The sequence below is a fragment of the Ambystoma mexicanum genome, chromosome 4q, assembly GCF_040938575.1.
Source record: "Ambystoma mexicanum isolate Mex_15411 chromosome 4q, UKY_AmexF1_1, whole genome shotgun sequence".
NCBI classification, from domain to species: Eukaryota; Metazoa; Chordata; class Amphibia; order Caudata; family Ambystomatidae; genus Ambystoma; species Ambystoma mexicanum.
In genome coordinates, this window is record NC_090928.1 from 550,606,987 (window position 1) to 550,624,992 (window position 18,006).

The following is an 18,006-nucleotide window of genomic DNA, read 5'->3' on the forward strand; positions in this document are numbered from 1 at the left end:
CACTCCCACCCCCCAGCCACCATGGGCATCCCCCACCAGGCCCCCACTCATGTCTCCCACCATCCCCAGCCCCCAGCAGTGCAGGGGCAGCACCACCAGTCCCCCACCCATGTCTCCCACCACCGCCACCCCCCTGCCACCATGGGCAGCCCCCACCAGGCCCCCACTCATGTCTCCCACCACCCCCACCCCCCAGCAGTGCAGGGGCAGCACCACCAGGCCCCCACTCATGTCCAACTCATGTCTCCCACCACCCCCACCCCCCCAGCATCCAGAGGCACCCTCGTCCTGGCCCCAACTCATGTCTCCCACCACCCCCACCCCCAGCCACCATGGGCATCCCCCACCAGTCCCCCACTCATGTCTCCCACCCACCCCCACCCCCCAGCCACCATGGGCAGCCCCCACCAGGCCCCCACTCATGTCTCCCACCACCCCCACCCCCCAGCATCCAGGGGCACCCTCCACCAGGCCCCCACTCATGTCCCCCTACACTCAGGTCCTCACAATCCCCAATCATGTGCGTTATGGTCAGCCTCCACAGCCAAAAGGCCCTACCAAGTAACCCATTCACCCACATGGAAATGGAAATTACATGTTACACCCCCAATGTTCATAAAGCAAATGAACCCATGTCCGTCACACACAATGGTTGCAAATGAATGGGAAAACACCCAACATGACATGCATGAAACAAATGAGATGATACCACACAGTGAAGTATGAAAACAAAATTGTATTAAAAAAAATTGAATGCAAATGAAATGAAACAAACTACAATGGCAATGAAAAAAAGATAAGCTGCATGTCCGTCCAAAAAAATCAAAACTACAAATCCAAATCCAAAAAAATGTTGTTCAAAGTCACATTAAAAATAAAATCAATCCGAGAGAGAAAAATAAATGCAAAGGCCATTGCTCCATGTGAATCTGTGCATTGTCACACACATGTGTCATGCATCCATGGCATTCACAAGTCACAGACACGCAGGTCAGGCACACAGACATGGCTACCATATATGTACCCAGCATCAGCACCCATCCCTCACCCCCACCCATGTCCAGGAACAGAGACTGGCATGCTCTCATGTGTAAAATCTGCATAGGGCTCCCCATTTCGCATTTAAACACATGCAACAACCATGTGGTTCACACATCACTGGTGGCATATGCATTACCATGATGTCCCTGCACACATACATGCATACATGGCCTATGTCACACATACAGGCAAGTATCAGACAACCAGCACACCGCAACATGCCCTGTCTCACACAGCAATGCTTGGACACTTACCGCTCAACTCCAGACGGGTCTCCCTCTCAAGGATATGGCGTGGAGCGCTGGGCGTACGCGTTCCAGGACCCTCATCTGGATGGAACTCATGCGGCCCCGGCCCCCCTCCACGAGGCGCCGGGCCTTCACCAGGGTCCTGGACCTCAAGACCTCCCAGCGCTTCTTGATCTTCTGGACGTCGCGGGTTGCCACCCCCTCCGCGTTGATGGCAACCACATAGTCAGCCCAGATCCTCTCCCGTCCTTCCTTACTGGCACGGGACGATCCAAAGAGGGCATCATACTGCCCCAGGACATGCTCCACCAGGACACCAACTTCGGTGGCAGTGAAGCTGGTGCCCCTCTGGCCTGGGTTTGCCACTGGTGCCAGATGTGGAAGTGCCCGACATGGCAACCCCAGAGGCAGGAGTGGGTGGGCAACTGGGTCCCGGGGCTGAGCTGTGGAGCGATGTTATCCCAGTCGGGAGTCTTCTGTTCCAGCAGGGGTGGACACAGCAACTGGACCCCTGCAGATGGCTGATGTGCAGGCACCAAATGGCAGGGCACCGTGGCAGCAGGCAGGCAGGCAGGCAGGCAGCAGCAGCAGATGGCACGTGGGAGGCTGCTCGGGGCACTGGGGGGCAGTAATTCGGCCTTCTGGGCAGGAGCGTGGTCTTCCGTGTGTTTTCGCGTGGCCAGCTTGATACGGAGTGATTTGGCACGTGAAAATCCTGCACGTCAGCGTGAAATTCGAGGAAAGGCCCTTAGTGCGTAAGCGCTGGCACGCATATACAATTCTATTGGACCAAAGGCCCTCAGCGCGTAAGCGCGTCTGTGACGTGACCCGCACGGGTGTTTGCCTCATAGCACGTGATGACGGAGCACACGTGGAAAGACTGCACGTCAGAGTGTCATCGCGTGTAATTGGACAAAAGTGCACGTACACGCGATTGGCCTATGTACGTGTATTTCAGGGGTGCGCGGGCACTTACACACGCGAGTACATCAGCACACGTGTATACCGGGGTGAGCAGGAATTTCCACACGCTATTGGCCTGGGTACTGGATTTCAGGGGTGCGCGGGAAGTTTCACACGCGAGTACATCAGCGCACGTGTATACCGGGGTGCGCGGGAATTTCCACACGCTATTGGCCTGGGTACTCGATTTCAGGGATGCGCGGGAAGTTTCACACGCGAGTACATCAGCGCACGTGTATACCGGGGTGCGCAGGAATTTCCACACGCTATTGGCCTGGGTACTGGATTTCAGGGGTGCGCGGGAAGATTCACACGCGAGTACATCAGCGCACGTGTATACCGGGGTGCGCGGGAATTTCCACACGCTATTGGCCTGGGTACTGGATTTCAGGGGTGCACAGGAAGTTTCACACGCTCACCTACAACACGCGCAAAGAAACACGTACGCCAGTAGGAAGCAGGCATACGTCAACCCGCTACGCATAAATTTGCACGCAAAAAAAATAACAAGCTCAGACGCCAGGATGAATATACCGTTCCTAGCAGCAGTGGCCGTGGGCTACCAAAGGAGGAGGAGAAGGATAGTCAGGGCCAGAATATTCACACCCAGAACCAGCTTTTTCGGGATGCCTGATGACCAGGTGTATGGGAGGTACAGGTTTCCACCACACATAATACTGGACCTGGTGAGTGAGTGGGAGGATGACCTCACATCACCCACCCTGTGCTCCCAAGCACTCAGCCCCCTGGAGAAGGTCCTCAATGTACTGCACTTCTTAGCCACTGGATCATTTCAGCGGACAAGTGCCATAGTGGGTGGGGTGTCACAGGCCACGCAGTCACGCTGCCTACACCAGGTCTTGAACATCATCACTTCACGCCCATCAGTCCGCAGGCACATATACCTGCCCAGAACACCTGCAGAAAGGCATTCTGCCGCCCTGGATTTTTACAGTGTGGCACGATTCCCCAAAGTGCTAGGTGCCATCGACTGTACCCATGTGGCTCTACGTCCCCCCAGGGCATCTGAGCACATCTATAGGAACCGCAAGCACTGGCATTCCATCAACGTGCAGGTAGTATGTAATGCCAAGGGAATCATCACCTCAGTATATGCCAACTATCCCGGGTCCACCCACGACAGCTTCATTTACTGAATGTCTCCCCTAAGCCGGGGCCTAGAAGCTGGGCGGCATGGCGATACATAGCTGCTTGGTGAGTATGAATGCCACTGCACATGCGTGCATGTCAGATACTGAGCAAGGTCACAACCCCACCAATGATACCAATCACCACCTCCACAGGGGACAGTGGCTACCCTCTCAGCCCCCACATGATGACGCCAATTCGGAACCCCACCACGCCACCCGAGGTAAGATATAACACAGCCCACATTGCAACCCGGGGCATAGTGGAGTGCACATTCGGAGTGCTTAAGTCACGCTTTCGCTCCCTTGACCGTTCTGGCGGGCAGCTGTTATACGCTCCCCCAGTAGTGTGCAGGATCATAGTGGCAGCATGTGTCCTGCACAACGTTGCAACATGCCGGGGCCTGGCCGTGGACATGGTGGTGGCCCCACATCCCCAACCACATGCACGGCCGCTGCGCATGGGAGGGGAAAGGGCACGGGGGGAGGCAGCCCGTACACAGCTAGTGGCTAATTACTTCACATAGAAATCCCACCCCTGTGGAGTGCACACTGCCCTGGCACATACCATCTGACAATCAATGATGACTCAACCTGACACTGATCCTGAATGTCTGGAGAATCAACCGTCAAAACCATATAAGCCTGAGATTGTTTACCTGGAAGTGTTACAATGTGTGGATCCCTACCTACACAGACACCACCAATGCAGTTTCGTGAAAAAACACATTCATGCAGCTAAAATGAATACCCACTTGCAAAATGCAACATGAGGACAGTGCCATGTCACCCAACCCATCCCCAGCACCGCCACACGACACACCGTGCCATGTCATGCTATGTGCAGGTAAACAAAGTAATCCCCACAACATGACACAAGTGTCACAATGTACAGTGTCCATAATTGAAACTCGCGACACCTGAAATGCTCACAGTAATGCAAGACCAACAACACACTTGAGCAGGTATTTAGCAATAACACTTATCAGCTACTGACCCTCAAAACTACCATTAACATGACATTACGAATGTAAGGAATTAGTAGTCTCACCACCTGGAAATGCCTGCACTCCCACCACTTCCAACTGTACAGCGTTGCCGCCATGTAGAGTTGTAGGTGCACTGCTGCCAACATGGACCCCATCTCCAAAGTAGAGGGCCTTGTGTAGACATGAGGAAAGGACCTGCAAATTAGAAGGTAGACACGGATGATGAGTTACACATCAATGCAACATGCAGTGTACAACACAACAGCAATCTGCACTAGGAATGTATACACAGTATTGACTAGACTACCCACACATGTAGTGGGAGTCCAGTGTCACCATGTACGTCAATGTCACTTGGGCACACCCTTTGCAAGCCCATGGAAACAGGAAGCAGGAGGGGTGTGTGTGACAAAAACCCAAGCATCTGAACCAAATACATGACAAGCCTGCATGTGCCCAGCCACAATGCAGCGTATGCCCACAGGAGCCACAGAAGGCAACACATTGTCCCAAAAAAAAATAAAAATAAAGATAAAAAAAAAACAAAAATGGCCATTAATGGGCCCGGGGGTGTTGGGGAGGCCACCCAGGAGGTCAGAGGACAGGGTGCACACCAAAACCAACCTGTGTGGATATTGCAAAAAAAAAACACCTCCATGGGCTCATGGCCCACACGGCTACCCTATTGTGGGAGTATCACTGCTGTCGCTATTATCACCCTGTGCAGCTGCATCCGGAGGTGGTTGCACTATGGGAGGCAGCCCACGCAAGGCCCTAGTCTGTTCCTCCATGGCTGCAAGCATGCGGGTGTGGTAGGTCTCGTTCTGGAGGATGAGTGTGCGGAGGTCCCCATGCAACAACTCACGGGATGCCCGGACCTCCGCCCTAGTTGCCTGCATCTCAGCTGAGAGCGTACGGGTGAGACGCTCCAGCTGCTGTTCTGTCCTTCGATTTGTTGAAGCCTCAAGCTCAACAAGACACGTCCTGAGGTGAAGGAGCTCCAGCCTCAGGGCTTCCCTGTGGCCCTGGGACTCTATGGAGATGGCTTCCTGCAGAGTCGCCAGTGCCGCCCGCCTGTCCCTGTTGGACGCCAACATGTCCTGCCTGTGTGACTGGCAGATGGAGTCGGTTGCCTGCTGTAGTCGCTCCATCAGCCTTTCGGGGGGGACAATGGAAGTGGCCACCCTATCCATGGCCTGAGCCATCATCTCTGATGATGCTGCCTGTTGGGTTGCCATACCGTAAATGGATTGCTCCCATGCGGTATTGCCAGGTGGCGAACGGCCACCACGTCGGCGGGCACCACACCTGTCTGGGGCAAGGCGAACTGCGCCTTGCTGTGCCGGCACTGCCTGAGGCTGCAGGACTGCATTCCCCCTCTGATCTGCTGGCCCAGGAACAGGATCAGATGTCGCGGAGTGTGACCCTGCATCCGGAACCACCAAAGGCGTAGCTGCCAACACTCACATCCCCATTGAGGGTTCTGACCCTGGTGCAGGTGGGTGGGACAGAACAGAATCCCTCCCAGGAACACTCACCTGCGACGGCACGTAGGTCTCATCATCCGAATCAACACCTGAGTACAGCTCGGGGGAGGTGCAGCCAGAGACACCCCTTGAGAGCACGACCTGCAGCAGTTGTGGGTTCTCACCCACCACCACACCACTTTCCTCACTGGTGGTCGGTCGGCCCTCGGACCCCTCCTGGGTCTGCACCATCTCCGCAACCCCAGCAGTATCAGGTGCGTCTTCCCCTGCAAAGACATAAAAGAAAACAAATGGAAACAGGCATTAGCACCATGGCACACAATGAGGGCTGAGAAGCAACAGAACCAGTACTTGATTGACACATGTCCCACATGACTAAAACCCTCCCATGCATGCACCCTCACTGCTTATGAAGGGCAGGCAAATGGCACACACTGATGACACCAAGATGGAAGATGAACACATTTTCTGCATGCTGCCTGGCAGTGGCATCACACATTGGCCTGTGATTGCCAGGTGAAATACACATGCCATCACACAGATGGCATGTACCATTGCTATTGGGTGAAGATGGAGAGGAGGGCAGCACTTATTCATTCAGTCCAGTTCCCTCATGTAATAGCTTTTCTAATTCAAACACGTCTGATTTTTCACCTGGAGCTGCCAGTCCAAAATGGTCAGATTGCACAGGGACATGTGTGAACAAATGATATCCAGGTAACAAAGTCACTCCACTTTACCATAGCCATGTCAGACATGGTACTAGAGGACTGAGAAATGCCTAGTAAAAGTGGTGGAATGCAAACAATCTGCCTGAATGAACAGAGAAAAATAAGCAACAATGTTGTGGCAAGGTGACACTTCAAGGGCAACTGGCGTGCTGTTGGGCTAGATGTCTACTGTTGGCAGAAGGGATACTGCTATGGCCAAATGCTGCTGCGCAGAATGTATTGCATGAAGCACATGGGTGACCCAAATGACTCAGGCGCACACACCCTCACCTGGCACACAAACAGAAGCCCTCACACACACAGCATGCACATGGATGACACACACTTGCATGTGCACTCACCAGACAATGCCTCATAATCAAGCAGATCTCCCACGGCTTGGATCTGTTCCTCCGTGATGTAGGTCCCAGCGACTGACTCATGTGGAGTGAGTTCCATGTCTTCTACTGGAGACCCACCTCCAGTCACTAGAGGTGCGGCATGACTTGAGGCCAGCTTATGCTTTGCCCTGCGCTTTGGGTAATTCCAGCGCTTATAGCAATCATTGGCTGTGCGCCTCACGATTCCAAGGGCACTTACGATGTCCGCAACAGTCTGCCAGTGTGCCTGCCGTTGTGCAGGTGTGGTATTGGATCCTGCAACAATGACCATCTCGTTATCATGTGCGGACACATACTCGACAAGTGCATTCAGTTCGGCATCCGTGAAGCTGGGCTTCCTCGACGGGCCGGACTGTGTAGCCGTGTCTGGGGCATCAGCCTGTGCCGGACGAGCACTCTTCCTCTTCCGCTTGGAAGGTGGTGGTGATCCTGAGTGTCCTGCGCCGCTCTGGACACTAGGGGCAGGAGCCCTGGTGGACTCTACATCAGGAGTGTGGGATTGCACACTCAGCATGGGAGTTGGTGCAGGCATTGGCTCAAGTGTAATGATGTCAGGGGGAATGTCAGCAGGATGGACTAGGACCGACACTGTCCTGGCTGGGTGTGTGAGAGCTGGGGTGGATGGAGCCGCAGCTGCCCCTGCAGCCTCTCCACCCTGCCTACTTGGGGCAGCAGATGATCTTGCTGCCCCTGATCCACGTGGCCTGATGACATCAACGTGCACCAGCGCACGTGTCATAGGCCTGCTGACCTGGAAGTCAGCCATGGAGTCAGCCAGGTGTGGTGCCACAATGGGCTGGTCCAACAAGGGCTGAGCATGGATGGTGTCAGCCACATCAGCCTCAACCAGGGGGGGGGATTATGGGTGCCCTTGACTGGTCCTCCACACATGGGGGGACAGGCTCACCCTGCAAGTAACGACCACGTCCCCTACCGGATCCACCACGGCCACCACTTGTGGCTCGTCCACCTTTGCCACCCTTACAGATTCCTCGCCTCCCAACCATGGCACTGATGTTAATGTGCGTATGGGAGTCGCTGTAAACTATTGTCCTGGGAAATTGGGGGTCAAAGGGGTTGGGTACCAGATGGTAATTGTACCCTAGTGCTCTAGCAAGGCTGAATGTGACCCCTGGGGAAAGATGACGGGTCACGCAACGCACAGGAATCCCAAAAAAGGGAGATGACGTGCACGCAACCCCTCCTAGACCACGTGTGCGGAAAAAAACCTGCACTACGCTGTGGCACCCAGTAACACATGAATGAACGTATGCGTGTCGCACGCAGCCTAGAATGACCTCTGAAGGGGTAGGCTACACACGGGGCAAGCACAGATGTTAGATACGTGCGTGACTCACCGTCTGCCAGGAAAAAGAGCGTGAAAAAGAAGCGCGTTTGGTTGGCAACACCCCCGCCAAAAGAAGAATTGTACTGAGGAGACAGGACAACAGTAGAAGGGAACACTGTTTGAGGGAACAGGCACAGGAAAACCAGAAAAAGAGAAAAAAGAGAAAAAGCTGTCAGAGGTAACAGGGAGTACGAACTTGAAACGCCGTGAAGTAAATCGCGTCTGAACCGACAAGAAGTACAGATTTCACCCACTCGCTCTCAACGATAAGCACGTACAAGGAAATGGTGTTCTACACGTACCTTTCATGCAGGCCCACACGTCCAGCGTCACTTCCGCGTGTATGCGCTAGGGCCATTTCCACCAATTACACGCTTTGTCACTTCCGCGTGTACGTGCTATTTCCACCAATTGCACGCTTTGTCACTTCCACGTGTACGTGCTATTTCCACCATTTACACGCTTTGTCACTTCCGCGTGTATGCGCTCTTTCCACCAATTACACGCTTTGTCACGTCCGCGTGTTCGTGCTATTTCCACCAATTACACGCTTTGACACTCGGACGTGTCTTTCATTTTTTTAACACGCAACATTTCAAACGTGTGCCATATTCAACGTGCACGTGACTTCATAGACCCGCATACGCTGGTGGCCTTTGGGCCAATGAATGTACAGACGTGTGCTGACGCGCTTACGCACTAAGGGCCTTTCCTCGAATTACACGCAGACGTGCTGGATTTTCACTTGCAAAATCACTCCGTATCAAGCTGGCCACGCGTTCACACACGGAAGACCACGCTCCTGCCCAGAAGGCCGAATTACTGCCCCCCAGAGCCCTGAGCACGCTCCCACCTGCCATCTGCTGCTGCCTGACTGCCTGCTGCCCACGTGCACTGCCATTTGCTGCCTGCACATCAGCCAGGGGTGCTGTTGCTGTGACCACCCCTGCTGGAACCGAAGACTCCCGACTGCTTTTCCATCGCCCCACAGCCCAGCCCCAGGACCCAGTTGCCCACCCACTCCTGCCTCTAGGGTTGCCATGTTGGGCACTGCAACATCTGGCACCAGTGGCAACCCCCGGCCAAGGAGGTAGAGGGGCACCAGCTTCACTGCCACCGAAGTTGGTGTCCTGGTGGAGCATGTCCTGGGGCAGTATGATGCCCTCTTTGGAAGGTTGCGCGCCGACAAGGAAGGACGGACTCGGATCTGGATGGACATCGTGACTGCCATCAACGCGGAGGAGGTGGCAGTCCATGACTACGAACGTGTCAGGAAACGCTGGGAGGACTTCAGGTCCAGGACCCTCAACAAGGCCCGGCGCCTCCTGAAGGCAGCGGATGCTAAGGGGCGCCGGGGCCATTTGTTGGAAGATCAGATGAGGGTCCTGGAACGCATATCCCCAGCGCTCCACGTCAAGGTCCGTGAGAGGCAGACCCGTCTGGAGTCGAGCGGTAAGTGTACATGCATACTGATTGTAAGCTGTGCGTGTGGTGTGCCAGGAGTGTGCAGGTTGAACATGTATTTTTATGTGGGCAAGTAGGGGGGGTGTACAGGGCCGTGAGGGTGACACATGCGAGGGGCCTCATGTGTAACACATGGATGGTGCTTGTGTGTGTGGGCTTGCATGGCACAGGATGTGGAGGAATGATTGTCAGGTGTGACATGGATGTCGATCGGAACACTGTGACAGTTGGCGGAGGTGTACACATGCATGCAAGTTTGGTGGTGTGTGTGCATGTGTAGTGTACTCCCTATGTTGCATGTGATGTGTGGATGACCTTTGGCAGCTCATGCTGTTGTATGTGAATGGATGGTGCTGGCTGTTGCAATATGCCAGTGGTATGGCTCATGTGTGCAAGTTGAAATGACATGTGTGTTGGGGATTGTGATGCCATGTCTGAGGTTTACCAATGCCACTCATGTATGACTGTCATGTGCGTATGAGTCCATTGGACAGTGCCCTGATGCCTGTGTTTTCTTTCTCCCTGTCTGCAGCGTCAACTGATGAAGAGGGCGGAGAAGGTGCTGTGGAGCACAGCGGCAGGGGTCGCACCACCAGCCAGAGACGCAAGGCCCGGATCCCCTCCCAGGTTCTGATCTCGTCGGGGAGTGAGGAGTCCGGTGCCGTGTCCCAGGCTGCAGCTGCCGAGGGGAGGTCCAAGAGGCGGAGGTCGGAGTTGGACTCCTCGGCAGCAGAAGGGGCAGCTGGGACCCCACAGGGCCCAACGGAGGAAGATGGCACAGAGTCATCCAGGTTGGTGGGGGGTTTGGAGGAGGAGGAGGCCGTGCAAGCGACAGAGGCGGGGTCTGGAGGTGGGGATTCCACTGGTGCTAGTGGTGCAGTGCAGGATCTGGGACAGAAGGCAGCACAGGCCGCCGCGGAGGTGCCTGTGTGCAATCCTGTCCCTGCTCCTGTCACTGCATCATCTTGCACCAGCGGGGATGTCTACCTCCAGACCCGTTCTCAGGGAGGGGATTGGCTTACAACACCTGGCCTTCCTCTCCCTGCGGATGTGGCTATCCTGCACCAGGTTCAGCCTGTCCAGGGTGGGGTGGCGTTGCGTCAATGGGCCATGCGAGCTGACCTGCAGTCTTTTCATGATGAGTCTGCACGTCTTCTTGCATGGCTCGTTGACTGCGTTGACCCACTGGGACAGCTCTCCAGGGCTGGATTCCTCCGTTTCCTGGACCTTGTTCCGACCCCCTCCTCCACAGAAGCCCCTATGCCCCAGTCGTCCTCCATGCCATCTTCCCACCCATGTGTCACCTGGGTGCCCTGTGGAGCTGCCTCCGACCGTGCGGCCAGGCTGGTGGACAACTGATCCCTGCCACAGTTGGGAGTCGGACGTCCAGCAGGGGTGGCCACATCAATGACTGCACCCCAGCTGGAGGAGGATGTGCAGGCACCATAGGACAGGGCACATGGACAGCAGTAGCTGCAGCAGCAGGAGGCTGTAGGTGGGAGCCACGATAGCTCGGGGCCTTCAACATCGGAGGGGCAGGCATCGGCCGGAGGGCAGGAGGACCCTGGACGGGAAGCGTCTTCCGTGTGGCAGCGGTTGGGCCACGCCATAGATGCGGAGCGGCAGCGGGCGGAAGAGGCGCGGCTCAGGATGGTCAGGGCGGAGAACTCCATGCGGAGGGCCCTGAGGCGGGCCGAGTGCCTCGAGGCAATCCGCAGGGAGTTGTAGGTGAACATGTCGGCGTCCCTGCGGACCCTCGGGGCCATGGAACAGGACCGCCTCCGGGACATAGACGAGGAGTTCGATGATGCCCTGGCCCGGAACACCACTAAGTGAGCCGCTGGACTGGCCCACCGCCATTGTATATAGTTATTTAGTGATAGGTTTCCTTTATAGTTTATTTTTATTTGGAGTCGACGGACACTGCTCCACCTTTTGTATATATTTCCATTTTAGGTTTTTTGGTAGGTTTAATTTCTTCTGTTGGGATGATGGACCCTGAATACTTTGTACATAGTTGGACTTTGGATTTGGATATTTTTTTTACTATGGATATTTTTTTCCATGGAGCAATGGTTTTCATTTTCTCTTTTCCCTTCATTTCCTTTTTATGGACTTGAACTCTGGAAGACTTTTTTAGGATTATCATTTATTGATTTTAATTTGAAAAGGGACAGTCAGCTTAATTTTTTTTTACTTGTGTATTTTATTTCATTTTGATTGCCATTACTGTTGTTATTAATACATTATTTGGATTTTTTAATTCTTCAATGTGTGGTTTCATCTCGTTGTTTTCATGCATGTCATGATATGGGTTTTCAGGTTCACTTGCAACCATTGTGTGTGAGATACATGTGTTGATTTACATTGTTTCCATTGGGGTAGTATCATGGGTGCATGTAATACTTGGTTGTGTCTTTGGGCTGTGGTGGCTGGCCATGAGGCCCATGCTTGAGAATTGTCAGGGCCTGTGGGCAGGGGGACATGGGTGGGAGCCTGGTGGGGGCTGCCCATGGTGGCTGGGGGGGTGGGGGTGGTGGGAGACATGAGTGGGGGCCTGGTGGAGGCTGCCCATGGTGGCTGGGGGGTGGGGGTGGTGGGAGACATGGGTGGGGGCCTGGTGGGGGATGCCCATGGTGGCTGTGGGGTTGGGGGTGGTGGGAGACATGAGTTGGGCATGAGTGGGGGCCTGATGGTGCTGCCCCTGCACTGCTGGGGGGTGGGGGTGGTGGGAGACATGGGTGGGGACCTGGTGGTGCTGCCCCTGCACTGCTGGGGGGTGGGGGTGGTGGGAGACATGAGTGGGGGCCTGGTGGAGGCTGCCCATGGTGGCCGGGGGTGGGGGTGGTGGGAGACATGGCTGGGGGCCTGGTGGGGGCTGCCCTTGGTGGCTGGGGGTGGTGGGAGACATGAGTGGGGGCCTGGTGGGGGATGCCCATGGTGGCTGGGGGGGTGGGGGTGGTGGGAGACATGAGTTGGACATGAGTGGGGGCCTGGTGTTGCTGCCCCTGCACTGCTGGGGGGTGGGGTGGTGGGAGACATGAATGGGTGCCTGGTGGAGGCTGCCCATGGTGGCTGAGGGGTGGGGGTGGTGGGAGACATGGTGGGGGCCTGGTGGAGGCTGCCCCTGCACTGCTGGGGGGTGGGGGTGGTGGGAGACATGAGTGGGGGCCTGGTGGAGGCTGCCCCTGCACTGCTGGGGGGGTGGGGGTGGTGGGAGACATGAGTGGGGGCCTGGTGGAGGCTGCCCGTGGTGGCTGGGGGGTGGGGGTGGTGGGAGACATGGGTGGTGGCCTGGTGGGGGATGCCCCTGCACTGCTGGGGGGGTGGGGTGGTGGGAGACATGAGTGGGGGCCTGGTGGAGGCTGCCCATGGTGGCTGGGGGGTGGGGGTGGTGGGAGACATGGGTGGGGGCCTGGTGGGGGCTGCCTATGGTGGCTGGGGGGTGGGGGTGGTGGGAGACATGAGTGGGGGCCTGGTGGGGGATGCCCATGGTGGCTGGGGGTGGTGGGAGGCATGAGTGGGGGCCTGGTGGGAGCTGCCCATGGTGGCTGGGGGTGGGGGTGGTGGGAGACATGAGTGGGGGCCTGGTGGAGGCTGCCCATGGTGGCTGGGGGGTGGGGGTGGTGGGAGACATGGGTGGTGGCCTGGTGGGGGATGCCCCTGCACTGCTGGGGGGTGGGGGTGGTGGGAGACATGAGTGGGGGTCTGGTGGAGGCTGCCCATGGTGGCTGGGGGGTGGGGGTGGTGGGAGACATGAGTGGGGGCCTGGTGGGGGATGCCCATGGTGGCTGGGGGGGTGGGGGTGGTGGGAGACTTGAGTTGGACATGAGTGGGGGTCTGGTGGTGCTGCCCCTGCACTGCTGGGGGGTGGGGGTGGTGGGAGACATGAGTGGGGGCCTGGTGGAGGCTGCCCATGGTGGCTGGGGGGTGGTGGTGGTGGGAGACATGGGTGGGGGCCTGGTGGAGGCTGCCCATGGTGGCTGGGGGGTGGGGGTGGTGGGAGACATGGGTGTGGGCCTGGTGGGGGCTGCCCATGGTGGCTGGGGGTGGGGGTGGTGGGAGACATGAGTGGGGGTCTGGTGGGGGATGCCCATGGTGGCTGGGGGGTGGGGGTGGTGGGAGACATGAGTGGGGGCCTGGTGGGGGATGCCCATGGTGGCTGGGGGGGTGAGGGTGGTGGGAGACATGAGTGGGGGCCTGGTGGGGGCTGCCCATGGTGGCTGGGGGGTTGGGGGTGGCGTTAGACATGAGTTGGACATGAATGGGGGCCTGATGGTGCTGCCCCTGCACTGCTGGGGGGTGGGGGTGGTGGGAGACATGGGTGGGGGCCTGGTGGTGCTGCCTCTGCACTGCTGGGGGGTGGGGTTGGTGGGAGACATGGGTGGGGGCCTGGTGGGGGCTGCCCATGGTGGCTGGGCGGTGGGGGTGGTTGGAGACATGAGTGGGGGCCTGGTGGGGGATGCCCATGGTGGCTGGGGGGTGGGGGTGGTGGGAGACATGAGTGTGGGCCTGGTGGGGGCTGCCCATGGTGCTCGGGTGTGGGGGTGGGTGGGAGACATGAGTGGGGGCCTGGTGGGGGATGCCCATGGTGGCTGGGGGGGTGGGGGTGGTGGGAGACATGAGTTTGGGCCTGGTGGGGGCTGCCCATGGTGGCTGGGGGGGTGGGGGTGGTGGGAGATATGAGTGGGGGCCTGGTGGGGGATGCCCATGGTGGCTGGGGGGGTGGGGGTGGTGGGAGACATGAGTTGGACATGAGTGGGGGCCTGGTGGTGCTGCCACTGCACTGCTGGGGGGTGGTGGGAGACATGAGTGGGGGCCTGGTGGAGGCTGCCCATGGTGGCTGGGGGGTGGGGGTGGTGGGAGACATGAGTGGGGGCCTGGCGGAGGCTGTCCATGGTGGCTGGTGGGTGGGGGTGGTGGGAGACATGGGTGGGCGCCTGGTGGGGGTTGCCCATGGTGGCTGGGGCGTGGGGGTGGTGGGAGACATGAGTGGGGGCCTGGTGGAGGCTTCCCATGGTGGCTGGGGGGTGGGGGTGGTGGAAGACATGAGTGGGGGCCTGGTGGGGGCTGCCCATGGTGGCTGGGGGGTGGGTGGGAGACATGAGTGGGGGCCTGGTGGGGGATGCCCATGGTGGCTAGGGGGGTGGGGGTGGTGGGAGACATGAGTGGGGGCCTGGTGGGGGCTGCCCATGGTGGCTGGGGGGGTGGGGGTGGCGGGAGACATCAGTGGGGGCCTGGTGGGGGATGCCCATGGTGGCTGGGGGGTGGGGGTGGTGGGAGACATGAGTTGGACATGAGTGGGGGCCTGGTGGTGCTGCCCCTGCACTGCTGGGGGTGGGGGTGGTTGGAGACATGAGTGGGGGCCTGGTGGAGGTTGCCCATGGTGGCTGGGGAGTGGGGGTGGTGGGAGACATGGGTGGGGGCCTGGTGGAGGCTGCCCCTGCACTGCTGGGGGGGTGGGGGTGGTGGGCGACATGGGTGGGGGCCTGGTGGGGGAAGCCCCTGCACTGCTGGGGGGGTGGGGGTGGTGGGAGACATGAGTGGGGGCCTGGTGGAGGCTGCCCATGGTGGCTGGGGGGTGGGGGTGGTGGGAGACATGGGTGGGGGCCTGGTGGGGGATGCCCATGGTGGCTGGGGGGTGGGGGTGTTGGGAGACATGAGTGGGGGCCTGGTGGAGGCTGCCCATGGTGGCTGGGGGGTGGGGGTATTGGGAGACATGGGTGGGGGCCTGGTGGAGGCTGCCCCTGCACTGCTGGGGGGGTGGGGGGGTGGGAGACATGAGTGGGGGCCTGGTGGAGGCTGCCCATGGTGGCTGGGGGGTGGGGTGGTGGGAGACATGGGTGGTGGCCTGGTGGGGGATGCCCCTGCACTGCTGGGGGGGTGGGGGTGGTGGGAGACATGAGTGGGGGCCTGGTGGAGGCTGCCCATGGTAGCTGGGGGGTGGGGGTGGTGGGAGACATGGGTGGGGGCCTGGTGGGGGCTGCCCATGGTGGCTGGGGGGTGGGGGTGGTGGGAGACATGAGTGGGGGCCTGGTGGGGGATGCCCATGGTGGCTGGGGGTGGGGGTGGTGGGAGACATGAGTGGGGGGCTGGTAGCGGCTGCCCATGGTGGCTGGGGAGTGGGGGTGGGTGGGAGACATGAGTGGGGGCCTGGTGGGGGATGCCCATGGTGGCTGGGGGGTTGGGGTGGTGGGAGACATGGGTGGTGGCCTGGTGGGGGATGCCCCTGCACTGCTGGGGGGGTTGGGGTGGTGGGAGACATGGGTGGTGGCCTGGTGGGGGATGCCCCTGCACTGCTGGGGGGGTTGGGGTGGTGGAAGACATGAGTGGGGGCCTGGTGGAGGCTGCCCATGGTGGCTGGGGGGTGGGGGTGGTGGGAGACATGAGTTGGACATGAGTGGGGGCCTGGTGGATGCTGCCCCTGCACTGCTGGAGGGTGGGGGTGGTGGTAGACATGGGTGGGTGCCTGGTGGAGGCTGCCCCTGGTGGCTGGGCGGTGGGGGTGGTGGTAGACATGAGTGGGGGCCTGGTGGAGGCTGCCCCTGCACTGCTGGGGGGTGGGGGTGGTGGTAGACATGGGTGGGGGCCTGGTATAAGCTGCCCCTGGTGGCTGGGGGGTGGGGGTGGTGGGAGACATGGGTGGGGGCCTGGTGGAGGCTGCCCATGGTGGCTGGGGGGTGGGGGTGGTGGGAGACATGGGTGGGGGCCTGGTGGAGGCTACCCCTGCACTGCTGGGGGGGTGGGGGTGGTGGGAGACATGAGTGGGGGCCTGGTGGAGGCTGCCCATGGTGGCTGGGGGGTGGGCGTGGTGGGAGACATGGGTGGTGGCCTGGTGGGGGATGCCCCTGCACTGCCTGGGGGGGTGGGGGTGGTGGGAGACATGAGTGGGGGCCTGGTAGAGGCTGCCCATCGTAGCTGGGGGGTGGGGTGGTGGGAGACATGGGTGGGGGCCTGGTGGGGGCTGCCCATGGTGGCTGGTGGGTGGGGGTGGTGGGAGACATGGTTGGGGGCCTGGCGGGGGATGCCCATGTTGGCTGGGGGGTGGGGGTGGTGGGAGACATGAGTGGGTGCCTGGTGGGGGATGCCCATGGTGGCTGGGGATGGGGGTGGTGGGGGTGGTGGGAGACATGAGTGGGGGCCTAGTGGGGGATGCCCATGTGGCTGGGGGGTGGGGGCGGGTGGGAGACATGAGTGGGGGCCTGGTGGGGATGCCCATGGTGGCTGGGGGGTGGGGGTGGTGGGAGACATGAGTGGGGGCCTGGTGGAGGCTGCCCATGGTGGCTGGGGGGTGGGGGTGGTGGGAGACATGGGTGGTGGCCTGGTGGGGGATGCCCCTGCACTGCTGGGGGGGTGGGGGTGGTGGGAGACATGAGTGGGGGCCTGGTGGAGGCTGCCCATGGTGGCTGGGGGGTAGGGGTGGTGGGAGACATGAGTGGGGGACTGGTGGGGGATGCCCATGGTGGCTGGGGGGTGGGGGTGGTGGGAGACATGAGTTGGACATGAGTGGGGGCCTGGTGGTGCTGCCCCTGCACTGCTGGGGGGTCAGGGTGGTGGGAGACATGAATGGGGGCCTGGTGGAGGCTGCCCATGGTGGCTGGGGGGTGGGGGTGGTGGGAGACATGGGTGGGGGCCTGGTGGAGGCTGCCCCTGCACTGCTGGGGGGAGTGGGGGTGGTGGGAGACATGAGTGGGGGCCTGGTGGAGGCTGCCCATGGTGCCTGGGGTGGGGGTGGTGGGAGACATGGGTGGGGGCCTGGTGGAGGCTGCCCATGGTTGCTGGGCGGTGGGGGTGGTGGGAGACATGGGTGGGGGCCTGGTGGAGGCTGCCCCTGCACTGCTGGGGGGTGGGGGTGGTGGGAGACATGAGTGGGGGCCTGGTGGAGGCTGCCCATGGTGGCTGGGGGGTGGGGGTGGTGGGAGACATGGGTGGTGGCCTGGTGGGGGATGCCCCTGCACTGCTGGGATGGTGGGGGTGGTGGGAGAAATGAGTGGGGACCTGGTGGAGGCCGCCCATGGTGGCTGGGGGGTGGGGGTGGTGTGAGACATGGGTGGGGGCCTGGTAGGGGCTGCCCATGGTGGGTGGGGGGTGGGGTGGTGGGAGACATGAGTGGGGGCCTGGTGGGGGATGCCCATGGTGGCTGGGGGGTGGGGGTGGTGGGAGACATGAGTGGGGGCCTGGTGGGGGTTGCCCATGGTGGCTGGGGG